Here is a 5,657-nt window from a genome sequence, read left to right as displayed (position 1 = left end):
TTAACCCCCGGGAACCGGGGAAGTGGCATTGGTGAATGGACGGGGCTGCAGGCTGGACTGACGTCACCACGGAGGGTGGTGTCTAAAGTGACCACTGACGGGCTCTCAAGTCACAGCTACAGGGACGTGGTTCTTGCCAGTGCCATCACGTGGGTTCCGACCCATAACAGCCCCGCGTAAAACACCGGGAGACTGCCGGTTCCATACCATCCTCACAACTGCTACTTGTCAACCCGCCATCAAAGATCAAATCCTCCTTGGGGCCTTCTTCCTTCTCAATGACCCTCTACTTTGCCCAGCATGAGGTCCTTCCCCAGGGACTGGTCTCTCCTGATCCTGTGTCCAAGGTACCTGCAATGAAGTCTCGCCATCCTCCCTTCCAGGGAGTGGCACGGGCCGCCCCGCTTCCAAGACAGATCCGCTGGTTCTTGCCGCCCGCACGACCTTCAAGAGCCTTCTCCGGCACCCTCACTGAGACGCATCCATGCCCCTGCAGTCTGCCTTATCCAAGCTCCCACATGCTGTGAGGCGATGGAAAACACCATGACTTGGGCCAGGGACACCTTAGTCCCCGGTGCGACTGCGCCTGCTCCCCAGCGCTCTGCAAGAGGTTTTGTGCTGCAGATTTGCCTCATGCAAATCGGCATTTGACCTCTTGGCTGCTGCTGCTCGGAGTATTGATTGCGGATCCAAGCAAGAGCTCCCCGACAACTTCAGTCTTTGGAGGGTACTTGGACAAGCCGAATGCTTTAAGTCTGTTGCCTTCCTTCCTGTGCCGTCTGGAAACCATGGAGCCGTTCTGCTCACTGCTGTAGACCCGCTGGCAGCGGGCCTGGGCAGCCTGGTGGCAGGGACTTGCTCAAGTGGGACCAGGCTGTCACTCCTGGCATCACTGTCCGCCATCACGGTTGGATAGGAAGAATGAGGCACCCACTGGAGGGCCTGGACCCGGTGGACGGGCACAGTGCTGCACCACTGGGGCCCAGCACAAGAACATGGTGAGGATGGAGAGGATGGTGTCTGAGCCATGGTCCGTTCTGTTGGACCCGGGGTCACTAGGAGGGGGAACGGCCCAGAAGGCACTTAACAAGGACAGGAACTCATCAGCTACACACACACACACACACACACACACACACACAGCAGAGTACAATGTATAGCCCTGTGGTCAACTCATTCTGGAGCACAGAGTGATGGGGAGATGGTGAACTCGGCCTCCTTTATAAGAGCCTAGTACTGCTCAAAGGGCTCGGGTGGCATAGTGGATCATGCATTGGGCTGCTAACCGCAAGGTCAGTAGTTCAAAACCACCAGCAGCTCTTCCAGAAAAAGAGGAGACTTTCTATTCCTGTAACGAGTTTTAATCTCAACTCACAGGGCAGCACTACCCTGTCCTACAGGGTTGCTCTGGGACAGCATTGACTCAATGACAGTGAGTTTGGGTTGTTTTTTTTAATATTGCTCAGGCTAGGGGCAAACAACGACACATTCTAGGCCCCTTAGCAGACCAGCAGAGCCAGATGGGACGCTCTGATCCAGTGAGTTGACCGATGTGAATGGTGCCCACATCCTCCCTCCCCCCAAAAGTCCACTTCCAAGAACCTATGACAAAACCAAACCAAAAAACTTTCACTGCATGGAGTCAACTCTGACTCCTAGTGACCCTGGAACAGCCCCTGGGGTTTTCCAAGACTACTGCTTTACAGGGGTTGAAAGCCTCATCTTTCTCCCGAGGAGCTGGCTGGTGGTTTTGAACTGCTGACCTCAGAGTTAGCAGCCCAACGTATAATCACTACATCCCCAGGGCTCCTGGAACCCATGGACATGGCCTCAATGGAAAACCTTGTCTTTACCAAGGTGATTAAATCAAGGACCTCCGGGGGATTCAAGAGGACTCAAGGGGGTCTCAGGTGGAGGAGACACAGACTCTCTCTGTGCCACCTTGCCTTTTTCTGGGCAGTCTGAAACTGGATGGAGGGGCAGCTCAAAGGTAGAAGGCAGGAGCCCATGTGTCCTTCCAGCAACAATTCCTGGCCCTGATTTGGTCCTGGGATCCCCAGGGAATGGACATGGGGCCATGGGCACCGGGGCAACAGCAGCCTGGGCTTCTCGTCAGAACATCCCAGTGTAAAGTGCGTGTGGACAGAGCTGCCTCTGGCTCCTGTCGCTGGTGGCCTGTCCCAGCAAATCCCTGGGCTGGAAACCATAGGAGCCTGTGACTCAGGCTGCAGCCAAGTCCCAACCTGCCATGCCTTGGGCTTCAGGGCAATGCTGGTGACCAGGCTTCCAAGGACTGTAAACCAGGAGCTTGGCTTCCCATGGGCTCTCATAGCTGGGAGCAGAGCCCCGAGCTACCCCCCTGTCGGGGCAGTCCTGAAAGAATCGGGAGAAGGAACCCCTGGGTCGGTCCCTGATGAGATGGGCTTTTGAGAGCTGAGGTTTTAAAGTCTGTGGCACCCTCTCCTTGGCAGCCTTCACTGTGGACCGAACCTCAAGGAACACCCAAGTCCTCACAACAGGCCCGACAGACAGCAGCACCGTCAATGAGGACAGACGTGGTCAGGGGTGTCACCTTGCTGAGGTCCACAATCAAGGCTCACGGGAACAGCAGTCAAGAGACCAAAGGATGTGCTGCATTGGGCGAATCTACTGCACAAGACCTCTTCAGAGTGTTGCAAAGCAAGACGGCCGCGGTGAGGACTCGGGTGCCCCTGACCCAAGCCTTGGCGTGTTCCCGTCGCTTCAGAATAAGGAAGCGGGATGGGTGGCTTGGAAGGGTGGTCCTGGGGAAGGGTGCTGTGCATGGCCTGTCAGAAGAACCAACACATCAGTGTTATAAGAAGTGCAGCCTCGGGCTGCTTAGAAGCAGGATGGTGAGTTTGCATCTCACGTGGTCCGGACGAGTCCCCGGAAAGGGACCTCAGGCTTGGTAAAGTACAGGGTCTTTGACGAGGAGGGAGAGGCTCAAGGAGATGGATTGGCACAATGGCTGCCACACCGAACAGCATTTGTGACCCTGGCGCAGGACCAGGCCGTGTTTGGCTCTGTGGTTCTAGGGTTGCTATGGGTTATAGCAGCCTTTTTGACTGCTCGTGCGTGTGAATGGGGGATGTGAGTCAGGTGCATGTGAAGAAACTTAGAAGCGTTTACCAAAAAGTGGAATTAGAAGATAATTTCCCCACAACATGTCTGAAACTCCCTTGTGCTCTTGTGTGTATGCCTTAGCTATGCAGCTGTCCCTGACCCAACGTGTCTTAAAATGTGACCGTCTGACTAGTGTTTGAGAGCATATGCCATGGCAGAGCACCGGCCGAACTGGATTACAAAATTTTTGATGATGGCAGGTCCTGAGATGTTTACTGTTTACTGAATTTTCTGCAAAAGAATCTCACACACACGCACACAAAATCTCTCACATTTTCTACAACAATGAGAAGGCGTCTGTGTGAGGCCGGGTTGACTACAGAAACAAATCCAGAGACACTCAAATGTGTTAAGACAGAGCTTGATATCCAAGAGCAATTGAATATTGAGAAAACATCCCAGCCCAGTCCAGATCAAGTCCATAAGTCTGGTATTAGCCTGTATGTTAGATACTAGTCCGTAATTTCCTTTTAGGACTCACGCAGCCATGCAAGGATGCGGAATGCAGGAAGACCACAGGCTGGTGGGTGGAAGGTCCTGTGGAGCCAGTGGCGGTGGATGCCTCTCCAGGCTTCTGGCTGCCATCAGCGTGGCTCCACGTGGCTTGTCACCAGGAAGGTGAAGCAGAGAGAGCGTGTGAACCACCTCCAGGGAGAAGAGAGGAAGTTCCCAGAATCCTCATGAGAAGGCCACGCCCACCAGGAGGCATCCTCAGGCTGTGACCCGATGGACAGGCTGGACTCCACCCCTCCACTCTTAATACCCTCAGGTTGACAGGGATGATGGGACTGGGACTGCCCAGCGTCTGTGAATGTAGTGTCATGGTCAATGTAAACGTCTCAAAAGGGCACACAATGAAAAATGGACTTGCACCAGTGTTGTTTGAAAAGACTCAGGGTTCATTTAAAATTTTTTTTCCTTTTCCGGGCTCCAATTTTGATGCTTGTTTCATCACAAATGCTATCATGTGTGGTAGTTACATAATCTGGTGTCGATTTGCGGATTCAGATTGTAGGGGCGGAGTCTAGCCTGTCAATCGGGATATACCCAATGAGACCTCTGTGTGGATGTGGCCTTCTCCTGAGGATTCTGAGAACTCCTGTCTTCCTCCCTGGAGACGGGAGACTCTCTCTCTGCTCACACCAGGGGAGACGTTGCAGCTGACTCCCCGTGAGACATCCCTGTGGAGAAAATACGTGGAGACAGGCTGATGACAGTCAGAGCCCTGGAGCTGAAGGAACTGCATGGAGACCCCTGCCAGCTCGGAGATTCCTCTACTGCCACTGCACATCTTTCCATTCACGGTGGAATCTCAGCGAGCTGGAACCCCTTTCCTGAACATGTTGCAACATATGCGTCCCCAGAACCCACGTGAAGGCAACCTTGCGTGTTTGCACTTTGTTGGTGGTGCTTTCAGAGTGTGTGTGTATGTGTGTGTGTGCGTGCGTGCGTGCGTGTGTGTGTGTGTGTGTGTGGTCTATTGCAGTAGGCATCTATGAAGCCTGAATGAACAGCTCCAGGCTTGTGCCTCTCCTTACAGCGTGCGCTTCCCCGCCGTGCATTAGAAAGACATGTTCATCCTCGCCCCTTGCCCGGAGCTGCCTGCCGGTGAGTGGACGTGGAAAGCATGTGTCGAGTCACTGAACAGTTGGAGGGCAGGGAAATCAACTGCTTCAGACAGCAAGGTACCGCACTGCGTACCACAGGATTGAGTGACAGCGCGGCACAGGGTGTGGAGGTGGCAAATTCGTGATGTTCCACAACTTCCCGTCAAGCATGCCTTGGCAACACCCTCACGTGTTGGCAGCCTTGTCACGGGGCTGGCTCTCAGAAAACGCCACTTTCAAACGTCACACCAATCGTGAATTTACGTGATGCACACACCGGTGTGTGAAGTCCTTGATTTGCGATGTTTTTTTCACCAGTACGGTTTCATGAGCTGGCGAATGTGATAAATCACTCAGCGGGTTTCCATCCGGTGGAGATGGCTTCTCTTGCAGCGTAGCTAATCTGAGTGAGAAGTAGCAGGAGTGGGACTTAGAGACAAACTGAAATTCCGAGCTACACTTAGTTCTCTGAAAAGAGTGGACCCACTTTTCTCACTAAGTCTGCGCGTGGTTCCCGACGTACGATGGGCTACTCTTCCTCGTGTCATTGCATCTGAAATCGAGACCTGCTTGAAATGGATTAAGCCAAGCAACACATTAAATCAAATCCTGTAGATTGTGTGGGGAAACAATCGCTTCATTGGTTCCTCAAAACCAGAGCCCACATTCAGCAATTTCCATAAGGACAGCACAATGTGTTACAGTTTTCTGTGTTAGTCTGGGTACTTTAGAGAAACAAATCCACAGAAACTCGTGTATAAGGAGTTCTATATAAAGGGTAACTGCACATTAAGAAAACATCCCAACCCAGTGCTGCCCAAGCCCACAAGTCCAACATCAACCCAAATGTCCAACACCAATCTACAAAGTCCTCCTCCATCTCACAAAACACACGCAAGGAAAGCC

Source organism: Echinops telfairi, unplaced genomic scaffold, assembly GCF_000313985.2.
Source record: "Echinops telfairi isolate 266 unplaced genomic scaffold, ASM31398v2 ScPeMD7_7417;HRSCAF=8455, whole genome shotgun sequence".
Classification (NCBI taxonomy): Eukaryota; Metazoa; Chordata; class Mammalia; order Afrosoricida; family Tenrecidae; genus Echinops; species Echinops telfairi.
The sequence above is the reverse complement of the archived record's forward strand: the minus strand, read 5'-3'. Positions refer to the sequence as shown.